This window comes from Adiantum capillus-veneris, chromosome 17, assembly GCF_014529385.1.
Source record: "Adiantum capillus-veneris isolate H3 chromosome 17, ASM1452938v2, whole genome shotgun sequence".
NCBI lineage: Eukaryota > Viridiplantae > Streptophyta > Polypodiopsida > Polypodiales > Pteridaceae > Adiantum > Adiantum capillus-veneris.
In genome coordinates, this window is record NC_140947.1 from 77,205,750 (window position 1) to 77,231,317 (window position 25,568).

General features: G+C 44.8%; 1 protein-coding gene across 2 annotated transcripts in view; it reads left to right on the top strand.

Moving 5' to 3' along the window:
• Positions 1-12,261: 12,261 nt before the first annotated feature.
• LOC147437521 (MADS-box protein GGM13-like) overlaps positions 12,262-25,568 on the top strand; it is a 179,012-nt gene continuing 165,705 nt past the window's right edge. For both annotated transcript variants that reach the window (XM_086485957.1, XM_086485956.1), the window contains exon 1: positions 12,262-12,509. The gene's annotated coding sequence lies outside the window, so the exon portion shown is untranslated. The remainder of the gene's footprint in view (positions 12,510-25,568) is intronic.

Below are 25,568 nucleotides of genomic sequence, written 5' to 3' on the forward strand. Positions count from 1 at the left end.
GGAAAGGAAGGAAATGAGAAGAAGAAAAAGGGAGGCGCTGTCCAAGGGAAGAAAGAAAAGAGGGAAAGAGAAGAGAATGAAAGAAAGAAAGGAGGAAAAAAAAAAAGGTGTTTTGTTTCGAGCACGGAGGTGAATGGAGAAAGAAAAAAAGATTCGACGGCTTTGAATTCGATTGCGGCAGTTCAAGAAAGGGGAAGTTCGAAGAGGTTTTTTTCTTGGTTCGAAAGATGGAAGCTTGATGGAGCTTGTGCAAGCGTATAACCACATCAAAGGCGAGAGGAGGAAGACTGCACCATAGCGGTGGCATCAGCGAGGGTTGTTAAAGCTTGGTTTTTTTCACGCGCATCGAGGTCGTGCCGATGGGGCTATCTGTACTTGGCTGTCTGGAATGCAATAAAAGAAGTCATTGCCCGCTTTCCAGCATATTTTCCCCTTTCCCCCGCTTTGTTCTATTGCTCTTGTGCTTGTGTCCGCAGTGTTGAGTGTGTGTGTAGGCAAGTGTGCCCTCCATCGAACCGGCGGTGTCTCGTGGCAAAGAGAGAGAAAGAGGCTTTGGGTGTGCGTGGGAAGCTACAAAATACATAATGCGGTGCGTATCGGTTTGATTGTGATTTGATATAGTGTGATCGACTTGAGAGGTGTGCAGGCGGCGGTCTGCTAGCAAGAAAGAGGATTTTGAAGGTGAATCCCAGTGGATTGGGGTGTTGTGTTTACCCTGAGCTGTAGAGAGGTAGACTACTTGTGTTTCGGGTGTGTTCCCCTTTCTCCCTATCCAATGTGACTCCAGTCGGTCTCCTTTGAGAGAGAGAGGGAGAGAGAGAGACTCTCTGTATCAATAGCAAGCACAAGATTTGTGCCCCCTACTTGATAGATTGCAGTGCTATCAACAATATTACTTTGCTAGGGCCTCATGTGAGTTGCATTGGCTGCCATGACAACTGGGCTTTAAGGCACGGACAGTAGTCTTTTGCAACTATGCCGATTTTGGTATACTATTACAAAAGGGTAGGCTCAATAGCATTGACGTGGCTCACTGAGGTGTGTACAACCACAATACATGCCCAATTATTCAACCAAATAACTCATAACTAAGCCTTGTGTGACCATTGCCCAAGATGCTCACTAAACGCTCACTAAACCCTTTTAACAAGTGTGGCTTTGTAGGTGTCTCTCGGTCTGGAAGGGAGACTTTGGCAACTCTCTCTCTCTCTCTCATGCTTGCACGATAAGCGGTCTAAGGCCTTGCGTAAAACATCTCTCTCTCTCTCTCTCTCTCTCTCTCTCTCTCTCTCGGCTTGTGGCCTTGCATCAAACAATGCTCTCTTTGCCTCATAGTAAAGCCCTAGATGCTTTTTGGCGACACAAGACATCTTTGAGAATTAGATGCTTTTGTTTGTGCGTTCCATTAGCGGAGGTAGGGTTCACCATATCTGAGCAACGAGAAATGCATTGAGAGAGCTCGCTGAGAAACCAATATTGTGACCTCTTCATTGAGATGGCGAAGAGCAATGATTGAAATATAATCGAAGAAGGAAGGAAAGAAGAAGGGCAGAGTGAGGGGGGGGGGGGGGCGGGGGGGGAGGGGGATGGGCGGGGTGGGGTGGGGTGCAGAGGCGTAGTTATCCCCGTCACCGCCTATGCGAGGCTGCGGGGTGCAACCATCACTCAAAGCAACTGAGAGGAATCTCGGTAGTTAATAGGATTTATTTGATGGGAATTTGAAAGGGTCTAGAGCACCACTTATTAAAGTCTGCATGAAAGCGAAGATCCGTCTCCTCCGCCCATCCCCCCCCCCCCCCCCCCCCCCCCCCCCCCCCCCCCCTCTCTCTCTCTCTCTCTCTGCGCGAGGTGTCAAAGCACACACGAATAGAAAAAGGAGAGAGAAGGGCACAAGGGGAAGGTTGTCGTGCTACAGTAGCAGAGGTTCCAGGGATATTGGCATTGGAGGATACGATGAGTTGTTGGAGAAGAGAGAAGCTGAGTGTAGCTCAATTGTTCATGCTTGGCTCTCTGAGGTATGTCCACTATGTGTCCACATGCCTTCTGCATAGTGTTGTCAAGGGCTTTAAAGAGGATCGGGCGAAGGGGGGTGGGAGGGGACACCAAGGTATGCCACAACAGATGCGTGTACGGAGAAGCTAGAGGTATCGAATCTTTGAGGGGATCTTTGGGGGTAATTGAATTTTTAAAGCATGAGCTATTAGGCCTCCCCAATCTCGAAAAAATAAAAAGCCTTTCAAAAGATTCTAAGTGAGTAAGTGAAGTGTGGGCCAGTGTTCGGGAAAAATCATTTTCACAAACATACAAAAATCCCTCCAAGATAAATCTGAACCGAAAATTTTACAATACTAACCAATATTTTTGCAAAATTACACTATTTTCCATGTATTTTAAGCGGAATTTTCTCCTTCTTGCCCTCCCCTCAACCGGCTACTTTGATTTTGCAACCGGCTCAAGGCTAAGCTGAGGCACACTTTTCTCGAACACTGGTGTGGGCCTAGAAAATGAAAAGACTTATGAACTGGAAAAGTCAAAAGATTTTTTGTATCCATATAAAGAGGTGGTGTACTTCACATTGATGCATTTGTGTCAAGTCTTTTCTTTTATTGTCCTCTAAAGGCCTCAGTATCCATGTGGACTAAGGTCTTTCAAATTTTGTTGTTTGAAATGAGTCCCCTTTCAAACCCAAAACCATGTCCTTTCAAATAATCTTCCCAAAAAGCTGCATTCAATTTTTCAAAATTTTTTTTTGGAAGGGGATGAAATAATTGATTTGAAATTTGAAAATAATAATTTTTTTAAAACTTTTGATTCTTTTTTATGTACCATTAATCATTTTAAAACTTTTGATTCTTTCAGCTTATGGAGACCTAATCACTTTAGAAAACTAAAAATCTACATTTTATTTTAGCTATTCGGTCCAAAACCCCAAAAACCCATTCATTTCTCAAATTCATACGGGATCTTGGAATCATAGAGGAAAAGAAGCCTCCCCCTGCCTCGTCCGCAGAGAGCTTCACCACCTCTCTAGATCTATCTCCGCCATCACCTTCAAATAGATGGTTTCTCTTTGGGTTTTTGCCATCATGCTCATACATATTAACTGTCTCTCTCATTGTGCCCTTAGATTGGGCTATGGCTCTTAACCATACCTTTAGACTCCAAGGCTCTCTGTATCTTCCACCACAAAGCAGAGTTTGTTCCTAATCAGGATGCCTAGCATCTCATCCTTACAAAGCCACCAAAAATTGTTGATGAAGCACCATTGCCAAGGACCCCCTGCATCCAAATGAGTGCGATAAACAAAAAAACTCTCTGTCTCTCACCTTGGCTCTGACACACAGCATCAAGATTACCGCAATAGCAAAAAAATCCCCTTTGTCTTTGTCGATCTTGGCCTTGACACGCTCTCTCTCTCTCTCTCTCTCTCTCTCTCTCTCTCTCTCTCTCGTGCACGTGCCATTTCCTCCCATTTTCTCTTCAAAGTCCTTATGGCATCTTAGTAGATTCCTATCCAAACAAATGGATTCAAAATTGAGCAAACTTACTCACTTTGAAATTAAAACATTTTTTGGTGAAGAGTTTAACTAGTTACGAAAAAAATATATTCGATATATTTGAATGAATTTTTTGTGAAGTGGTACTTTTATAGTGACATGCATGATTCTTTAAGGCTCCAATCTCCCTGCATGGAAGACCAACATCCAATTTCCCTAAGATTTGACCATTGGAAATAACCTTTGAATTTTGGAACCTTAGCATTTTGGAGATAGAGCGAGTTGTATTGTAAGGAGACATGCTTTTAGATCCCTTTTAATGAGGTTCTCCGAGAATGCATAGGCAAACAATTAATAGCTCTAAGTCTTTTAAAATGTGTATTGCTAAGATTAGTAAGTGACTTTTCAATTAAAAATGATAATTATCCATCTCTATTTTTTGTACCTTAATTGTTATGGATAAAGCCTATGTACTTTTAATTGTTAATAGCAATCAATAGCTTGAATTTTGTAAATCTACCCTTTGCATTAAGGGCTAAGAACACGACCCCCCCCTCTCTCTTTCATATTATTATGAGTTTACGACCCCCCCTCTCCCCCCCTCCTCTCTCTCTCATATTATTATGAGTTTTACTTTTTTAAAATAGATTTTTAACTCTCATGACCCCTCAATAGTCACTTTTTTGCCTTTTGAAGGCCCATGTGGAGATTTCACCTTGTTTTTCCATTAGTTTAAAGTGTCCTTGCACTATTTAGGTAGTGATTTTTGTTTGAAGCCATTAAGAATATCTCATATAAGAATTATGCAAGGGTTCGGGAGTGGGCTTTGCTCTGTGAAAGCAGCCTGCAAGTGCACAGAGCAGGAGGCTCAAGGTGCTTTGCCGCAGGGCGTTTGGTAGGCGTCGATCACTGGATGAATGTGGAGCTTGTTAGCGAGCGTGGATTTCTTTGGGGGTGAGGGAAGGGGCTTCTTCATCCCTCGTCCTCTGTGCCCCTCCCAAGCTTGGACCTTATTTTTGGTGCACGAGAGAGGCAGTTCCTCCTCGTGCCTCCTTCTGGGAGGACAAAGGGTTGCCGGTTCATTCTGATCCCCTCCTCGCGCGCGGTTCATCCACAATGGGAGCGAAGAGGGTTCCACATGGTGTTCTTCACACGATGGCTTACCGTCAGGTGCTGTGGATGGTGATGGTGTTGGTCGGTGGTGCATGACAGAGCTGCATGATCTTGTATGGCGCTTGGCCCACCTCAAAGGCCTGGTATCCTATGGTTGCTGGTGGTCACTTGATGGATCATTTCGGCATGCCAGTGTCCGTGTGGCCTCCAACCTAATGATGGTGGGAGTGGCTCTCTTGTGCGGCTTTGGATCTGGTGATGGGAGAGCATGGTTGTTGTGGCAAGATTTCCTTGCTTTGTGGCATCATCCTCAGGTCCCAAGTTTCTATCTTTAGTAATTTTTTTATTTCCACGGTCTTATTTCGTTGCTATATTTTGGAGGGTGGCTCCCTGCCTAGTTGGTGTCGTGCTTTGTACTGGAGGGGGATTGCATCTGAGTGTGGCAGGCTTGGTGTTTTTTCGTGGCACCCTCTGGTTCATTGTATCTGTGTTATGGTCTATTGCTTTGTATACGTTATATGAAGTCTTGATGACTATAGCGGGTTTAGGGATCCCTGTAAACTGTGAATTTTATGTACCTGTGTGGTATGGCAGTGTTCGATGGAACGGTCTGTGCATGGATTAATTATTTTAATTTTTTGTTTGTTCTTATTATATTCACTCACATAATGTGAGTTTGGCAAAAAAAAGGAATATCTTATATTAGACAAGTGTTTAGCCTTTTTCTTTAGCTAGTATGTCATACACATTTTAGAAAACAGTCAATTACAAAGGAATTGGAAAAGATGCGTTCTTGATTAATTAGCAACTAGTATGTGACCCGCGCGTTGCTACGGACAAGAAAAGCATGGTTATTGGATCCCCCCCCCCCCTCTCTCTCTCTCTCTCCCCCCTCACACACACACACACACACATACACACACACAAATACCAATGTCCCTTTTTGGATTGTTCCTATGTTGTTGAAAATTATGCTCTCTCTCTCTCTCTCTCTCTCTCTCTCTCTCTCTCTCTCGCGCGCGCGTGCACACACACATACACATGCCTTGGGATAAATGTAAAACATCTACAAATTCTTCAAATATGTGAAGCTAAAGTATTCGACGTCAATGGCTCCTAGAAGCTAACAACATTGCTAGCCATAGAAGAAGCCCAAATGCATCCACTCAATGCTAAGATGATCTACATCCTTGCATCCCCAATTAAGGCCTTTTGTTATTGACTATTTCAAAAAAAGGATGCATTTTAACTTTTTGCTTCAATTACTACATCGCTATCATAGCTTGCAGATAAATATCTCTCAATATGTCAGCCCCCAGAGTGCTCTAATATACAGGAAAATGCCATCACTGCTAATGGGGGGTGAGAGAGAGCATGGAGAAGAATGCATCCCCTAAGTTTGGACAATGGAATAGGCTCCTACATCTCTCTCTCTCCCTCTCTCTCTCTCTCTCTCTCTCTCTCTCTCACACACACACACACACACACACACACACACACACACACACACACACACAGTCTGTCCGAGTTCTAGCTACAACTGCTCCCACTTAAGCCATTATCTCTTTACTCTCTTGCTACCATACCAAAATATTAGTGGCTCAAGAAAACCCATGCACACCTATTGCCTTGAGCACCCATCTTCTACTGCCAAGCGCTCCCCACCAATGGACAGTGCTTGTCCCCTGTTTGCCTCTACATGATCATTAGTAGCTATCCTGATCAAGGTCTTGGTCTTGGTCCCGAATGACCCACCTCACTCTTTCTCATTCTCTCTCTACTTGCTAGTGACAGAGCACACTCTCTCTCTCTCTCTCTCTCTCTCTCTCTCTCTCTCTCTCACACACACACACACACACACACACAATTTTGACTACTACAGTGTGCACATTGTCAAAAAACGATGATTTACACAGTCTATGTGGTCTCTCTTCTCTTCTCTCTCTATCTCTCTCTCTCTCTCTCTCTCTCTCTCTCACACACACACACACACACACACACACACACATAGGCTGACGATAGGTTGTCAAACGTACAATTTTGACTATTGCAGGTCATTGAAAAAGGATGAAATCGCGTAGAATTTGAACTACTTCACTCAATTGTCAAAGGCTCTTTAATGTGTCTATGGTAAGAAGGACGACCCGATAGGGACTCAACAACTCAATTTTGGCGTTGATCCGACATGCCATGCAAATCAACCAAAAAACAACCCGTGGAGGCCCTCTCCTTCCTCTAATTTTTCAAACTCCATTATAAAGAGTATACATAATGGACTATTGAATAATAGCAAAAATCTATTGTGTACCCCAGTGCTCAAGAACAACATAGGTTTAATATAATTTCACCTACAACTTTTCTCAACTATATCTAATGCACCTTGGAGGCCCTTGCCGCTTGACATAAAAAAAGGGCTTGGGGGGAGGAGGACCAAGGCAAATAAAGAAAGAGAGTAGATTGGGTGCCAAGAAAAGGATCTCTCTCTCTCTCTCTCTCTCTCTCTCTCTCTCGGGCCACACACCCGTAAGATTTAATTTGCATGTTAGAACACCCATAATGTTTGGAGGAAAAAAACTTAGGTTTGGTATAATCCCATCTAAGAAATTTGAGATTTATCTCTAATTGTGAATGACTTTTATCAAGCAAGACGAAGCGGCTTGCCGAGAAGAAGAACTTGATAGAATTATAGTGTACTTGCAAAAATGTTCGGATATGTTTTGGATCACCATGTGCATATGTTGTATTGGTTAGAGACCCCTATGCAAAGGATATGCCAAGGTCTAGATGAATTCTTTTTGAGTTAATTCAAATCAAGCTCTTAAGAGTTTAAAAAAAAACAAAAACAAAAGTTAGAGAACATAAATTAAGGTTTAGAGGATCTACAAAGTGCAGAGAAATTTAGTGCAAAAACCTTAAAATATATAAATTTGCCTCTAACATGCTTGAAAAAAGGTATGGTAAAGCCAAATGCTTGAAAAATCTTCAATTTAGTGTAATCCCACTTGTAGATTTTGAAATTTATCTCTAAATTATAGATTTGAAGGTGAGGAAACCTACAAAGTATAAAGTAAAAGCATTCAAATATAATCAAGTTGCCCCTAAAATTTCTTGTGTACAAGTTTTCTAGGTTTTTATGAGAAAGCACTATGCTTCAACTCGATTTAGTGTAAGCTCCCTTAATTTTTTTTGAGATTTGCCTTTAAACGCTTTAGAAAACCTAGATTTAGTGCAATCCCACTTACAAATTTTGAAATTCATCTTTGAATTCCAAGTCAACCCAAAGACGAGAGGATTGATAAAGCTTAAAGAAATCTAGAGTAAAAATATCCTGTTATCCACCTTTGCCGTTTGTTGAGGTCTACTTCTACCTTGGGCTTTTACTTCTTCTACCTTAGATTTGTTGGATTGAACTTTCCAAATTGCTTCAACTCTCAATTTTGTCAATTCTCAATTTCATAGATGTCGATGTCAATTTTTTATTTTTAGTTCTCGATTGTGGATTTTGTGGATTTTCGCTTTGTCGATTGCTGATTGTAAAACCAATGCTTATTCTCCCTCCCCTCTCTCTCTCTCTCTCTCTCTCTCGTGAGAGCCCTCTCTCTCTCTCTCTCTCTCTCTCTCTCTCTCTCACACACACACACACACACACACACACACACACACACACACACACACACACACACACACACACATAATGCGTGCATGACATCCATAACAACTTGTTGGACTCCTATCAATGAATAGCTCAATGTACTTCATTAATGCAATGTAGATGTGGAAGCCTTCGTGTAATGCACCATCACCTTGGGGAATGGCACGTCGACTTTGTCTCTTATATTCACACATCAAGAGAATGGATCTCTCTCTCTCTCTCTCTCTCTCTCTCTCTCTCTCTCTCTCACACACACACACACACACACACATGAATACATGCATCTAACTTTTGAACTTCGAGCATCGAGGTCAAAGATCATTTATGACATAGAAGGTCCATGCGAACCTCCGAAGGGAGGTTCATTGAGCAACACATGAGGAACAAGTGAAAGAATCACAATGGCTTTCCAAAATAATTATAACGTGATAAAATCATTAGGTTGAGTTTAAGTAGAATCAGCGTTCAAGAAAGGATTCCCTCAGCTTAGCTTTGAGCCGGTTGAAAATGGAGACTATCTGGTTGCAAACCATGGTAAAGGGAAGAAAAACTGATGCAATATGTGAGAAAATAGTTCAAAAATCGTGCAATTTTTTTTTAATTATGCTAGTTTTTCCGGTTCACTTCTTTGTGGGAAGCAAACTCAGTCAACGACCGCTTAATAAAAGAGACTTTCCTGAATATTGACCAGAATTAAGTTATAGAATGTAAAAAAAGTTAAGCCATGTGAGGCTGTGAAATGAAATGTGAAATTAAAAAAACTCATTAATATATATGTGTGTGTATCCATAGAATTTATTAGAATTATGAAAGTGAAGTTTCACTTTAACATTCTAAAACAATAGCAAAAAAGTCAAGACATGTTAGGATAATATATGAAAATGAAATAAACATTTAAAGTAAGTCTCCATTGTGCACCGAAAACAATGAAAGTCTCCCTAACCCAACACAACACCTTGGTTTCTTTTAGAAAGAAAAAAACTCTTTATGGCCTTCAAAATGCAAAGGAAAGCCACCCTGCAAATGATTTTAAAAAATAAAAGTAGTTAGTGGTCATCCTTTAAATTGAGGGATGGAGTGAAATGGCCTCCCAAAAACTATAGGCTTAAGTATTATAAATTTAGATACAATACTAAGGTATTTTTGACTTTCCACTTCGAGGGACTCTTAGAAGTCTTTTCATTTTCTACCATCCTAGTAGGTGTACCTAGCCAGAGAAAATAAAAAAATGGTGGAATTAGTTTGGAACGAAAAAGGGAATGGTGCACGGTGTGAGAAAAAAGGAAGGGTGCGAGAAGGTCGCACGGTAGGGAGTACCCAGCTAAAGAAAAAAAAAAAGGTGGAATTAGTTTAGAACGGAAAAGGGAATGGTGCACGGTGTGAGGAAAAAGAAAGGGTGCGAGAAGGTCGCACGCGTGGCTTGGCATGCTCGCTCTCTCTCTCTCTCTCTCTCTCTCTCTCTCTCTCTCTCTCTCTCTCTCGCCTTGCGAGGTAGCTCGACAGAGCCCTATCTGTCTTCCTAGCGTTGTGCTACAGGCCTCTCTCTCTCTCTCTCTCTCTCTCTCTCTCTCTCTCTCTCTCGGTTGCCGTGCTGCAGAGGCGAGACCCCACAGGCACTACAGAGTTTAGGCCTGGCAGAGCGTTTGCAATGCAACTAGTGTGTTTAAGGTTGGGCTGCAAGAGAAAGTGCGCGCTGTAATGCTCCACCCACAGAGAAGCCGACATAATCACGGTAGCGGCATACAGCTAGCTGCACCATCGTGGCCATTTCTGAGGGATTTAGGTTCTACAGAGGCAATTTTTGAGCTTTAGGCGAAGCCTCACCGAGGGAATCTTCTCACGTAAATTTGGTTTTATTTAAAGAACACCCAGTAGAACCTAGTACTCACCCTTCACTTTTGCATTTTCAATTAAATGTTTTTTAAAGGTTGTCTTTGAAATGAAGCAGATTGTGACACATGGAGAGTCTCTCCTTCCTTAAAAATTTTAAGTTGCTTCATATATAGTATAGAAGGCAAGCAAGACTCAATAAGACTCAATGTGCTAGCTATGAGAAGAGAGAAGCAGGTGCCAAATCGCAGGTGGTGGGTAAGTAGAGAAAGGAAGGAAGGTGGCAATGTTGGCGAGCGATGCCAATTCGTGAAAGAGCTTGGCAAGCAAGTGACGTAAGTAGAAGAAGTTAAAAAATAAATAAAAATTTGAAGTGCGCACTTAAAGCACGATCAAGCTGGGTGCGAGCTAGTTAGAGTTAAGACTCACAATCTTACCTATGATTGCGAGAGTTCGAATGCAACTTTTGAATCGTGGTTTTACGCCTCATTGTGTATGAAGGCAAGGATGTGAGGAGATTTCAAGGCAATAAAATGAAAGATGAGCTAGGATGGCAAGTGTTTAACCTTTTTCTTTGTTTCCTTGCAAGATAATGAATATATAGCCAGTAGTTGCTACAATTTTTGAAAATAAAAGGAAGAGGAGAATCAACACAGATTCTCCTCATGTAGTCTTAAAAAAATAAAAATTCATTAATGAAGCATCATGGATGGATTTGTACGAGGGTGCCGGCATGCGATCTACGACTCCTAACTCCAGAAGGTTTGTGGGTGTAGTGGTGGAGTGCTGATCACGACTCTCTCTCTCTCTCTATCTCTCTCTCTCTCTCTCTTTTTGTGCAACGTGGAGGATGCAAGGTAGCATGAGCACTGTAAGAATGAAGTAGGGGAGCGATTGAGCAAGGCGAAGGGTAGGCAAGGCAAGAGCGCTCCTGCAAGGATGAGCATTGAGCAAGGGTGAGATCACAAAAAGCAAGGATGAGGGACAGAAGGGGGCAAACGACAGAGGAAGGAGAGGATTTTGAGCGGCCAAGTGGCAAGGGAGGGTTAGGTTGAGCAAGGGCAAGCGAGGATGAAAGGGAAAGAATCTTGATTGCTATTGAATTTTTTTAAAGAGGAGCCAGTAGGGGATACCCGCTCCAAGAATTAAAAAAACAAACTGGAATCAAACGAGATCCGACGTTGTGGATGAGCGTGGACAGGGTGGCACGTGAAAAGTTGGGCACCGTCCTATTCTCATCACTTGCACCATTCATGATGACGCTCAGACGTGGCCTACGATCGGCTGATGATTGTCCCACAGAAGCAGGGACTTGAGGGTGTCTGATTGGAGTGCCATACGAGTAGGGACCTTCAGAGGTTGAGGGTGGAGGAAAAGAAGCATATATTTTGTTCGCAAGGCTTGAATGCTAGAGCAGGTCGACGCGATCGCTGGTGTGGTTACTAGAGCAGGTCACAAGGTCATTAATCCATTGGCAGTCTGAGTTCGATCTCGACCCTTCCCTTTTGAAAGGGTAGTAGATCCTTGAGAGAGAATGAAGAGAATCTGGTGGAATCTCACTATAAATTGAATATAATAAGAAAGTCTCCCAGTAGGATGTATCAATAGGATTTATTTCAAGCAAGCTAGTAGGGGGTACCCGCTCCAAGAATTAAAAAAACAAACTGGAATCAAACGAGATCCGACGCTGTGGACAGGGTGGCACGTGAAAAGTTGGGCACCGTCCTATTCTCATCACCTGCACCGTTCATGATGACGCTCAGACGTGGCCTGCGATCGACTGATGATCGTCCCATAGAAGCAAGGACTTGAGGGTGTCTGATTGCAGTGCTAGACGAGTAGGGACCTTCAGAGGTTGAGAGTGGAGGAAAAGAAGCATATATTTTGTTCTCAAGGGTTGAATGCTAAAGCAGCTCGACGCGGTTGCTGGTGTGGTTACGAGAGCAGGTCACAAGGTCATTAATCCATTGGCGGTCTGAGTTCGATCTCGACCCTTCCCTTTTGAAAGGGTAGTAGATCCTTGAGAGAGAATGAAGAGAATCTGGTGGAATCTCACTATAAATTGAATATAATAAGAAAGTCTCCCAGTAGGATGTATTAGTAGGAAGCAGTACATCCTACGCATTTCAAGTACGAAATGTCTATAAGAGAGAGAGAGAGAGAGAACTTTTAGTATACTTTTTAGAAAAATAAGGCTCACCAAAGTTTGTCAACCGAACTTTAAACTTTTACGTGCACGCCATCTCTCCTACACACCAAGCTCAGGCAGCGCATGCCCGAGCTATGAGGAAAGCTGGGCAGTGAGTCCTGGCTGGCCAACCATAATCATTTATATCTTTTGCCCTGCTTTGGTGCCTCCGACTCTGCATCTTTTGCCTCCTCCAGCGCTTCCTCTCGATCAGCTCATCCCTCACAAGGTAAGACGGACTCCTCTTCTTGCAGTTATACAATACAATGCTTTTCAGCTGGTTTCATACATGCAAGGACGAGAGAGAGAGAGAGAGAGAGAGAGAAAGAAAGAAAGATTTTTAACGTCTATGTCAGGCCGAAATCGGCCTATGAGACAAATCAAATGTACATGGTGTGTATGTCATCCGTCTATCGGAAAGACAAATGAAACAAAACTGAACTGAATGTAGGTAGTGGAGTATCTGAGGAGGGATGGAGCTCTATCTCTAGGGGTATATGCATGTCTATATGCTCAAGGTAGTACAATCATGAGAATGCATCAAGCTATCTAGCTCCATCCTGTACTAATGGGGGGATGTAAGATGTGGTACATGGGCGGGTCTGGTGCCAAGGCTACCCGGATGAAAGCTGTCGGGTCGGCCCTCATCTGAGCCACTCGCTCCTCAGTGGCACGGCGCTCCCGGGCTCGGATCTCCTCGATCTGTCGGTGGTGGGAGCTCGCGCCCCTGTAGCCTGTGACTCGTGGTCGTCGTCTAGCTCGGCTCACCTCCGCCTGTGGGAGTGTCACTCCCCTCTGAGTGTCTGGTGAGGGAGGGGCGGCAATCCTCTGAAAGAAGTCTGTGAGCTGCGACTGTCTCCCCTCTGTCTGTGTAGCTGTGTGTGGCTGTAGTAGTGTGTCCTGATGGCTCTGTATCTCTAGTAAGAAACGTCCGAGCTGTCTCTGATCTCGAGAGTCCATGATCTCTCGGAGAGTGGGCTGTCCTCTGAATAAGGCCTCATACCTGCCTCTGATCTCAGTGTATGCTCTGCATCTACATACAAAGTGCTCCTCACTCTCCACCTCCTCTGTGCAGGCTCTGCAGACTCGCTCCTCCCTGGGAACACCAGTATGTCTCCCGATCTCAATCTCTAACCTGTGTGAAGCCACTCTCAGCTGACCAATCGCCACCCGTGAGCTATGTGGCATATATGTATCCATGTAGCGTGGTCTCTGTATGAACCCCCCAGACAATATGGTGAGAAACTGGTCTCTGTAATCTGACATCCTCGTCCCCAAGCCAGGTGACTCCCAGACTCTCCTAGTGTATAGCTACCACAGATCCTGTCTCAATACCAAGTTCCTCTCACTGCGAGAGAGGTGAACATATGGTGAGTGGGGGTCGTACTGGAATGGTGGTAGGCTCTCCATGTCAAGACCGTGTCCCTCAAACCATGCTCTGACCTGTGAGTACCATGCTCTCTCATGCCCACTCTCTGATAGCTGTATAGCTGCCTCAAATGCTCTACGAGTAAGTCTGTCAGGAGGTAGCTCTCTCATCCTCTGGATGAAGCAGACTGTCTGGAATAGTGCCTCTACAACCATAGGTGGTGTGGTGAGCTCGGCTCTAATAATGTCATGTGGCACTGTCTTCTTGCTGCGGAGCAAGCGTGAGATCATACATACCTGTGGCCTCTCAAGATGTGTCCACTGGTCAGCTGTCAATCCTGGTGCCCATACTGCCGCCGAGTACATCAAGGCCGGGGTGACTAAGGTGTCGAAAAGCCACCCCTTCGTGCGGGGCTCCTGAAAGTGTGCCTGGTGGCATCTCCACTCTAGCATGGCTAGAGCTGCATATCCTCGGGTGAGCCTGTCAGCAGCAGCCTGCCTCATAGTGAAGGGTCCTGGTAGGCTGGTGAATGTGATGCCAAGGTAGACATAGGAGGTGACTACATCAACCTGTCCTCCTGCTGCTGTGAAGGTGGCAGCGCTCCTCACTGCACTGGATGTGTGAAAGATCATAACCTTGGTTTTGCCAAGGTTCACAGTCAACCCCCTGTGTGTGCTGAATTCGTCCAAGGCCTCAAGATGGCGTTGCAAGCCCTCGGGTGACTCTGAAATCAACACAATATCATCAGCATATAACATGATGTGGACCGGAGTACCTGCCAAGTCGCTCCCCTCTCCTCCTGCTCGCAGTATGTAGTCGGAGATCTCGTCGATGTAGAGCCCAAAGAGTGTCGGGGAGAGTGGGCATCCTTGCTTAACACCAATGGTGCTAGCAATGGTCTCTGAAAAACCGCCTGGGCAACGAACTCGACCCGTCACCCTCTCGTAGAGAGCATATATGGCCCAAATCATCTCTGTTGGTACCCCAATGCTGTGAAGGCGCTGGAAGAGTCTCTCGCGTGGGACTGTGTCAAAGGCCTTGCGGAAATCCACAAAGCAGCAGTAAAGCCTCTTCTTCCGCGCCTTTGCCCCATCAATGAGGCAGCGCATAACGAAGATGTGATCAGTGGTGGAGAAAGCTCGTCTGAAACCTGCCTGGCCTGGAGCTCGTAAACCCTCGATCTCTGCGTAGCAGCTGAGCTTTGCCTCAAGTACTGCTCCATATAGCTTGGCCATCGTGTGGCCAATCATGATAGTCCTGTAGTTCCCTGGGTCCAGGGTGTCGCCAGATTTGTGGATAGGCACTATGGTGTGCTGTGTCCACTCCTCTGGGAAGCCCTCCCCTATAGCCCGGTTGAAGACATGTGCAATCAACGGGGCTATAGTGGAGGCCGCATAAATGATGTGCTCACTCTGTAATCTAGTATGGTCAGCTGATCGTCTGTGCTGCATGCGGCGTATGGCCCTCTCTACCATCTCTGCTGTAAAGAAGGAGGAGCACGTGGGGCGTGGCTCGTGTGGCTGTGGGATAGGAGGCTGCCCTGGCACCTCATAAAGTCGCTCTGCATAATCATGCCATATCTGTGGATCCTCAATAGCTGTAGTCGGACGTGGCTCGCGCAGGGTGCGCCATGCCGTCGCGCTATCCATGCTCATGAATAGGCGGTATAGCTCAAGCTCCTGTGCCTCTTCGAATGCTCGCCGCTTTTGGCGTGTCAGCGTCTTCATATGCCGTCTGGCCTCTCTCTCTCTGTGATCTCTCCTAAGGCTCGCCGTGCACGGAGGCATCGGTATAGCTCTCTGCACTCATCATCATACTAGCGGTTCTGAGGCATAGTCCCGGGGGGGGGAGTGCGTCCTGTGTGAGTGGTGTGTGGAAAAGAGCTAATAGCTGAAGTGTGGAGAACGGAAGAGATATGTGATGTGAGAATTGAGAGTGGTGTGGATGGGTGGAGGAGGCATAGGCCATGCTCGACCTCGGCCGAGTAAAGAGAGGCTAGCTCATGTGTGAAATGGATGGTGGTGTGTGGAGTGTGTGCTGTGGAGCATTGTGGGATGGTATCTCCGGTGATGGAGAAAGAGAGGTATGTGTGGTCGGCACCGATGGGTATGGGTGGAATGGTGAAGGATGTGATAAGGTGTGTAGCCTCCCTGGGTCCCAGAATATAGTCGACTGTACTCCCCCCTCCCTCTGCAACTCCATGTGGCATACAAGTCAGGCCCCCTGAGGTGGGCCATTGGACCATCCCGTTATAAATAACGAGACGGTGCTGGGAGCCAAGTCGAAGTAGATGTCGTCCGTAGGCTGTGACTGGAGCTCTGTTTGCTGTATCTCTCATAGTAGCCTCCTCATCTAGAGTGTGTAGTGCCTCTGGGTCCTCGTGGTCATATGCCTCACACTGCTCACTGCGTGTACGAGCATTGAAGTCTCCCATAAGGAAGACTTCACCCAGTGTGGAGTACTCCATAATCTCCTCCGTGAGGCATGCGTACGGTGACTCCTGCTCAATAGGGGCGAATCTGGAGCCTGTGGGAGCAAAGTAGCAAAGGGCAATGTAGACGATCCTGTCTCGTGAGAGCTCGAGGCGAATCCACATGTAGCGGGCCTGTGGGTCCCGGGCAACAATCTGTAGTCTGCTGTGAAGCCCCTGTCTAAAGAGTATGGCCACTCCTCCTGAGCCGCGAGTGGTGTGCTGGCGCATACATCCCCGATGTAGAGACTCCCACTGGAATCCATGTATCCGTGGTAACCCTCTCTCTGGGCTCTCGTGTGTCTCTGTAAGTAGAATGATGTCTCGACCTCTCATCACCTCCTCAAGTCTCTCTGGGTGTGTCCATAGGTCTCCATTGCAATTCCAAACCGTGACATGAATCTCCTCGTGTGTCCCACAGGCCGCGAGTCCCTATGCGATGGTCTTGCCATCAATGATAACCCTACCATCTCGATATACTGCCTTCTTCCCTTCTTTGCGGGCTTCAGGACACCTACTCGGTTAATTACTTTATCTGCATGAAAGTGGTACATTCTCATGAGATAAGTTATTAGAACATAATAAGGCTGTATATTTTATTAGAGTACGCCTAGTTAAAGCAGTACACACATCATGAGCTCGCACACACACGGGGTCTGCAACCATCTAGTGAAAAATAGTGGTTGAAAAGCAGCAGATCTTAGCAACTCAGCAGCACCATACCTGTCAATAATATCCCACGAGTGCATTGTTGCCATTAAGTGTTGCAGTACTTTACTAAAGATCTTCGCCTTTCAACGGTACTCTATGGAATTTACTTGCCCAGAACACACATGTGTGCGTAAAACTATCAGCATGGAAGGGGAAGGGTGAGGGAGCTCTAGTTGGGCTATTCTTAGAGGGTGGAAAGTGAGGACTACTCCCATATGCAATCACTATGCTTGCTAACCTCAAGAGTAGGGGAACGTTGTAAGTCGAACTCACCAATGAAGCATGGTTGTGTCTACAAAACTCTAGCAAGAATAGCCCAAGACATGTTTTATTAATGTAATCCATTGCCCCAAACAAAGGCCTGAAGCCCATCTCTGAAGCGTCTTGTAATATACTGGGCACCAGTATATATAATGCTCCTCAGTCTCTGGCTCTAAGTGTGACATAGCTGGTATATCCACTGCTCCCAAGGTACTGAAGATATCCACCTGTCTATATTTACAACTAGTGAGAAGAAGTGTGACGCTACAACATGATACATAGAAGCCCTTGCAAGAGGTCTAAATGCATGTATCTCAGCCGTACAATAAATCCATCCTCAGTAATATGAAAAATATACTCTTTGTACAAAACAATTTCCTCCCCAAGTCCTGAGGAGGAGTCACTTAGGTCCACTGTGTAATAATCTGCGTGAGATCCAATTGATCTCTGAATGTTGATCTTGTCTAAAAAGCGATGACAATAAACTCATAGAATCGAAACCAAGCTGGCATCTGTGCATACCAACTTCTAGAGCAAAGCGATGACAATAAACTCATGCAATGGAAACCAAGCTGGCATCTGTGCATACCAATCTCTCCCATAGCATAAGGATGACTTGGAAGCTCCCATATCCATGTATGTAGCATACTGATCCGGTAAGTGCCTCAACTTAAACTGGTGTACCTACTCTAATGCCCTCATGTAGCACTGCCACCTTACGGCGGATAGATCATAGTGTCAGTGGTCTCTCTATGGCTCTCCATCAATCATATATTTGGCCAGACCAACCACGGTGGTTAAGACTAAGTCCCCAAATCTGTATCCAATGCAAAAAAGTGGATGTGACCAAAGTATCACATAACCATAGCTTTGCGCAGGGCTCCTGAAAACCAATGAGCACATCCACTCCACTCTTGCAAGAGCTGGAGATCCTTGTGTCAATCACGAAGTTGCTGCATCTCCCATAGAAAAAAGAGGGTCTGTGAACAAAACTCCCAAGTATGTGTAGGACTTCTCATACTCCACCACTTCATGACCATATATAAGTACTCGCATTGATGCTCTCACCCACTTTGTCGTGGTGTTAGATATCGTTATTGTGGTCTTGTCAAGGTTTATAGATGGATCTCTATCTTGTGCATAGCTTCATGGTGCATCCAGCTAGCTTCTCCAGATGAATAAAGGTTGGGGCCTTAATTGTAGCCGTAAGAAGTTTTTCTTGGTCTTTGAGGATGAGTACGCTTATTTTTTAGTGCTTACAACCAGCTCCAAAGGAGCCATCTAGTATATCCCACACATCCTTTGCCGTGATGGAGGACCCAATATGGTGCACTAAGGTTTCATCAATGTGCTCAACTATAATTCCCAAGGCCTCACATTGATTGTGAGCTACCTCTCTATGTCTGGGCAACCCGATGTCACTTCTCCACCAACTCGCCAAGGTGTTCATTTCAAGAGTCAGCCTCTTCAGCTGGCTATTGCAGGAGCTCGAGAAGATCAGCAAGACGCAATGTAAGCCAAAAGCCCCTGGTTGGCCACTACAACCCTTCCAGCCAAAGAGAGCCGTGCCGAGCTCCAATGTGGCAGTTTCCTCCTAATGGAGAGGAGCAGTTTACTACTATGGAGATAGATTCAAACCAACCTGACAGCCCAAGTAGCGTACGGGTGTCCCTTGGGGATTTGCCTGAAGCCCTCTCCTGTGGTGAACAATTGGGCGTGGCAGCACTACCAATCTAGAAATCCACTGTCTTCCTCCAGTCGATCAATGCTCTCGATGCGCAACAAAACACCTCAAGAGCCTGCTCCACACCTGTGCAGATTGGCCTCTTGGCCCTCCAAGTACATACCTAAGTCGTCAGCAAACTCAGTGTCCAGCAGCTCGTCTCCCCTAATAGGCAACTCTAATCCACGCCAACCAACCCCCACCACTTTATGGGCTTGCCATTTCTTGCTTCCTGTGAAAGCAAAAATCTGCTATGGCCTCAGCATAGAAGAAAAAAAGGAAGGGGGAAAGAGGGCAGCCCTGTCCAACCGAACGCGTGAGCATGAAGCATTCCCCTCTTCCCCCTGCCAAAAGCACCTGACTGTGCTCATATGTATAGAGAGTTGACACTTCTCTGAACCATGTATTTGAAAACCCCATCCTGTGCAGGGTGCCCTTCACGAAGTCCCAGTTACCTCTGTGTACACCTTCTCAAAATCGAGGAGTATCACAAGATCCTGTCCTTGGAGACGGGCGCTCCTTGACAAAACCTGTATGGGTGTTATGCATAATTCTCTCAAGTAGTGGTTGAGTTCTCAAACTCAGAGCCTTTGCTAAGATTTTGTAGGCTAAGTTGAGAATGGTGATGGGCCACCACTGCCGAATCTCATCCAAGGAGCCTCCCTCCTTGGGGATAAGGTATATCAACTTTCAAGCCCTCACTCATGCTGTCAGCATCTCTCCAGTGTACAGAATGTGCTGGTAAGTGCTACAAAGATCACAACCAAGCAGCTCCCAATACTCCAAGAAGAAGTTGGGAGTCAAACCATCCTCTCCTGGGCAGCTACCCCAAGAGAGTGCCCTAAGGGCCTCGTGGAGCTCCTCCAATTGGACAGGCATTTCTAGTCTCTGATGCATCTCCTCAATAACTAGGCGAGGCATCTGTGCCCAAACCTGCTCTGTGCATGCATCTTGACGCTCTCACTGTGGCTCAACTGGAAGCAACTCACAGTAAAAGTTAGTAGGAACGGCACGCATATCCTCTGGCTCTGTAGCAACGGACTCATCAGGCCTCCTCAACTGACAAACAATGGTGCGCGCATGGTGAGGACCCACAGTCTCAAAGAACTCACCAGTAACTCTGTCTCCCACCTAGGTCCACTGAGATGCCTGACGATGAAAGGCAAACTCATGGCGCCGCTCCTCAATGGTGATCAGCTCCTGTCAAGCCTGCTGCATTTTCTCCTCCGTCCATGGACTATGAGGGTGGTGCTCCTGCATACGCTATAGGGAAGCAATGCCTAGTCGGAGCCGCTTCTCGTCTTGCATGGTTGCAGCCAAGGAGCTGCAAACTTCTGGAGGAGGAAACGACTAAGCTCAGCAAGACCAGTGGCCACTGTACTAGCAGGGGTGCCCTGCGTGCACAAACCCTCTGTCCAAAGCGCCACCACCTACTCTTTGAGCTCTGTATCTAGTAGAATCCTCTCGAGAATGCGTAGCATGGTAGTCCCACTCCTCTATCTGTCTACCACAGTAAGAATCACTGGTGCATGATCTGAAAAGGTGGTCCCTGCCAAAATTCATAGAGATCCTCCCATCTCACACATGTGGTCAGGTCGAGAGAAAGAGAGGCTATTTGAGGGCCGTACAAAGCCTGCATGCTGCCAAACACCTCAAGGTCATACATAAACGCTTCCAAGCTGCCAACTCAGCCCTGTGCACAGTAGCATGGCAGCTTTTTGGGTTTGTGCTCTTACTACAGGCGATTCATCAAAAATTTGCGGACATTGCTTCTCCTTTGCATGTTTTGATGCAAAAAGAGGTTTCTTTCACATGGGGACCATCTGAGATTGCAGCCTTCAAGAATCTCAAAGAAAAATTGACAACTGATCCAATGTTGGTTTTGCCAGACTTGCAAAAACCATTTGAGGTTTACCGTGATGCGTGTGGTCGCAGTTTGGGAGCGGTCTTAATGCAAGAGGGCCATGTTATAACTTACAAGAGCAGAATGTTTTCACGACTAGGACAGGTTGCATATATTTATGAGAAAGAGCTTTTGGCAGTCATCCATGCTCTGACTCAGTGGCGACATTTTTCACTCGGAGCCAATTTCACAGTGTTCACCGATCATCAGAGTTTGCTATACTTCTTGTCTTATAAACAGCTTTTGGACAAGTAGATAAAACATTTTGTCACAATTTCATTTTCAGATTGTCCATGTTTAGGGACAAAAGAATGTGGTGGCAGAAGCATTGTCTTGTAAGCCACTGATTTTGGCTATTTTCACGATTCACCACCACAGCTTCGAGGATATGGTAGATCAATACGCCACAGATCCAGATTTTGTAGACATCTTTGACCGATTGTAGAAGTGGGGAGGTAGTTTCTGGCTATTCCCTTAAGGAAGGCTATTTGATGAGAAAAATATGTTGTGTGTAGCACAAGCATCGGGGAATAAGGTTTTCACAGAGTGCCATTGTCCACCTTTTTTGGGACATCGCAGCATAGAAACCACCTTGAAAGGTGTGGAATGGACGGTTCTTCTATTGGCTGAGGCTCAAAAAGGATGTGGGCAAGTTTGTTCATAGTTGTTTAGTAAGGTCAAGTTTGACAGGAATAAGACACGAGGTCTTCTGCAACCTTTACCTATACCTAGCTGACCATGGGAAAGTATAGCAATAGACTTCATTTTTTATCTTCCTAAGACTTAGAGTGGACATGATGGCATTTGGACATCCATCGACAGATTTAACAAATAGGCTCATTTTGTCAAGAAGACAGCTAAGCCCGATCATTTGGCTAAGCTGTTTGTCTCACAGATTTTTCGATTTCATGGTATGCATGAGTCTATAGTTTCAGATAGAGATCCCCGTTTTACCAGTTTCTTTTGGAGGGCAATCTAGGAGAATATTGGTACACGGCTACAATTCTCGTCCTCTTTCCCAATTTCACACATAGACAGATGGGCAATCGGAGATAGTGAATTCAGTGGGTTTGGACTTGTTGAAGTCATACATCCCTGATTAGAAGGTTGAGTGGGAGAAGTATTTGACCTTGGTGGAGTTTTCCTACAACAAAGTACATACGTCTACTGGGAAGGCGCCATTTGAGGTTATCGAGGGTGCTAAGAAGGTTCCACCTATTCTAAGCACCAAGGATAAGATTTTTGAAGCAGATCAATACATTCAAGATTTGGACACTACTTTTGCTAAGGTGCATGAGGCTCTCGAGAAGTCTCAAGCACGGCATAAGAAGGCAACGGACAAGCATCATCATGACTTGCAGCTGAAGGAGAATGAGTGGGTTCTTTTATGGTTTGAGAAGGACGCCTACGGAAGCAAAAGGGTGTACTCCGGACAAAGGGGGGTTCAAACCCTAGTGAAAGAGACATAAGAAGTTTTACCAACTTGCAGGTTTCTATCGAGGGGCCCAAAAGGGGCTAGTCTAACCCGCCGAACTTATGAAACTCGGCCGAGGGGCCTAAACCCTTATAAAATAAAAACAGAAACCCAAAATTACGTGAAGCTGATGACGTGCCACTACTGTACGGACAGCCCGGTTTTACGCTGACATGTTGACGTGGCACCGTAGGGACCCCCGCAATTTGCGCTGCTGACGTGGCACTTGTACAAATTTTCACAAATCGCGTTGGCGGCTTTTAGATCTAGTTTTTGGGCTTTTAGACTTGAAGTTTTTCATGTACACTGCTTTTAGGAAGGCCAAGGGCCTATATAAGAATTGCGAGGGCCTCTCTCTCACAGATTGCATGGGAGCATTGCTGAAAGAAGAGGACCCTCGGACATTATACTTTGTGAAGCATTAAAAATAAAAAAATACCGAAAGGGGCGCGAGGCTTTGGGGCCAATCTCTCTGGCCGCAGAACTTCGCCGTGCCATGTCGTCTCTCTTTCAACTTTATTCAATAGTTTCAGTTTCTCTCACGTGTGTTGCATTAGATTTACGGCTTAGAGTGTCCAAGTCTATTACAGAAGGACTAGCTTTGGGAGAGTATGGGTGTCTTGAAGTAGAACGCGTATTGTAGGTATATCTGCTGCCTTGGCAGTGACTGAGGCTGCCGTCTTGGAGTCTCCAAGACTTTCTCAACCTCGGAACCAATCCTAGAAAGAAGCGGGAGGTGCTCTCTCTTGGGCCAGGGAAGCACACAAAAATGGGAAGGTATGCTTCCTTCGCAAGAACATGTGAAGCTGGGTTGAATCCAATGAGCCACTCTTGAAAGGTGATCCATGACCGCTCGAATGGCCAGCGGTCTCATCGCGACGACCTTGGCAGCCATCTCGGGAGTCTCGAACTCTATCTGGTAGTATCCTCGCCCAAGAAGCTCTTGGTCGATGATCTTTCCCACCTCTGCTATGTAAGCTCTCTGCCACGCTTGGAGAGGGGATTCCCATATTTTGGTCATAAATAGAAAGTTTCTATTTTTGACAATTTTTCCACCTCTGATGAACTAATGATGAATATAGTGATGCAAGCTTTTCAAAAATAAAATTTTTACTTTTTTGCCACTTTTGTCCAAATATAGTAAGTTTTGAGGTGCTCGCACCCACCTAGACGCGACAGTCTTGTTTAAATCTACCCTGTCTTGAATTTCCATAAAAATAGCTACCTGCTCTGAAAATTGATAAATATAGCAAGTGTGTGCATCTAACGCCTTAGCTTGTCATCTTCAAACTTGTCTTTTAATAGCAACTTTCAGAATTAAATTTTGATAAGCCACTCTAGACAATAAATTTTCATCCTGGTATTAATAAATTAATTCCTAAGTCTAAGTTATGTATGTGTATGCATGTGCATGGGCATGTATGTACATGTGTATGTATGTCCATGGAGCCCATAAATGACCCATAGCCATGGACCCATCTCTTATGGTACGGTTGACTATAAGCATGGGTAAGTATATGATGTGTATCACCCAAAACGGTAAAGAGGGACACTTCTAATGGCTAAGTAGGAGCTTGTGACATCTCTACTCATTCTTTTAGCAAGAGGGGGCGAGCAAGGGAGGTATGGGGCTGCCTTGGGAAACAAGACACCTCCAAATCTCTATATAAAGGGCATTCCCACTCAGTTTTACACACACATTGAAGATAGGGAGACTCTGTTGCTGTGGCTACTCGTTGGTGAAGCTTCTACAAGGCCTTGAGAGATCAAAAACTCCTACGCACAAGCGGTAATGTAAATTTGTTGCATCAATTCACTTCTACATCTGTATTCTCTTCTCTTCTCGAGAATTTCCAAACTACTACTACCATTCTTATTTTTATCTATCTAAATCTCGCTAGATATACCGGAAACTTTACTTATTATACTCTAATTTATGATTCCTCAAGATGTTGCAAGATGGAAACAATCTAAAGCATGTGTTTTTCTTGAAACTCATGATTATGATTCTCGTTATGCACTCAATTGTGTCGACATACAAAAGTCTCCTGTTCAAATTTTCACTAAAAATTGAGAGAAAGGAAGTTCAAAATCAATCATCATTTACTGGTGGTAAGTGATGTGCTTAGCTTAAACTTAATATGCATTAAGCTTGCTGAAGTTGTATTATGGTCATCTACAAATGCAAGGGAGTGAGAATATTGCATGGGTTATAGTGTATGTGTATCATAAGACTATGATAGAATTAATCAAAGAATAGTAATGTATGTCATAACCATAAATTGTCGATATTAAAGCACTTAAAATCAATTACCTTACTTCCATTGGGTTCTTTACACATTAGCTTACAAACTTCTCAAGTTAAGTATCTAGTATTGGGAATGATACCCAAGAGAACTTGCTATGGTGGATGACACAATCGCAAAGCCAGAACCAGTGATGGTAAATACAAAGGAAAGGCCTCGATGAATGAGGATGTGCCACTTATCCCACGAAGTGATGTTATTGTTCAAGAGCAGGTAGGAAACTTCTTTTTTGTTTTATGCATCATGAGTAATTAGGAAGTAGAAAACTACCTAAACATTGAGTTAGTCCCAATTCGAAACCACATCAATTGAACTTGTTAATTCTCTTTAAGTTGTATTAATATGGAAGGACTTCTGAAGTAGGAAAGAAATGTTTGCCTAGTAGGAAAACTTTCGAACCTTTTTCATTCAAAATCCTATACCGATATGGTCAAAACTCCCTTTGATATCAGGGAGGAGGGCTTAGCGGAGTGAACACTAAAGCAATGCATATGGGTGCACACATCTTGCGGGTTTGTGCTCAGAATGCAGGATAATTACTTGCGGGTGTGTGCCTAGGTTACAAGTTAGTCACTGCGGGTTTGTGCCTAGATTGTAGGACAGTTTAGTTGTATGGGCAACTAAAGACACCGGGAGCAATAAACTCTCGCCAAGAGGAGGGAACTCTTGGGGTTTGGATATTTTGATAAAGAACGGTCGTATGTTGTTTTTCTTCTAGAAAAGATCGTTTTGGTGCCGTTGTGATCATGCTTAAAGGGTTGTTTTAACAAACTTGTGATGGGAATCTTAAAAAAGAATTATTATGTATGAACAATCATCTGGTAGTAATTGGAAAACAAGCTAAAAAGTGTGAGTGTGGGGTGGAAAGTGGGGGCTGGCTCAGGTTGCCAGTCAAGGATGGGTGGTCTCGATTAGTCGAGAAACTTTCCACTCCCTCTTGTTAGGAGAAGCGAAACTAGAGACTCATTGTGCCAAAGTCGAGAAGTACCAATTGTAAGTGCATCTGAAAACTATGGGGAAAAAGGTATTTGGATTTTCTCTCTTTTGGAAGGTGAGAATTAGGGACGTATA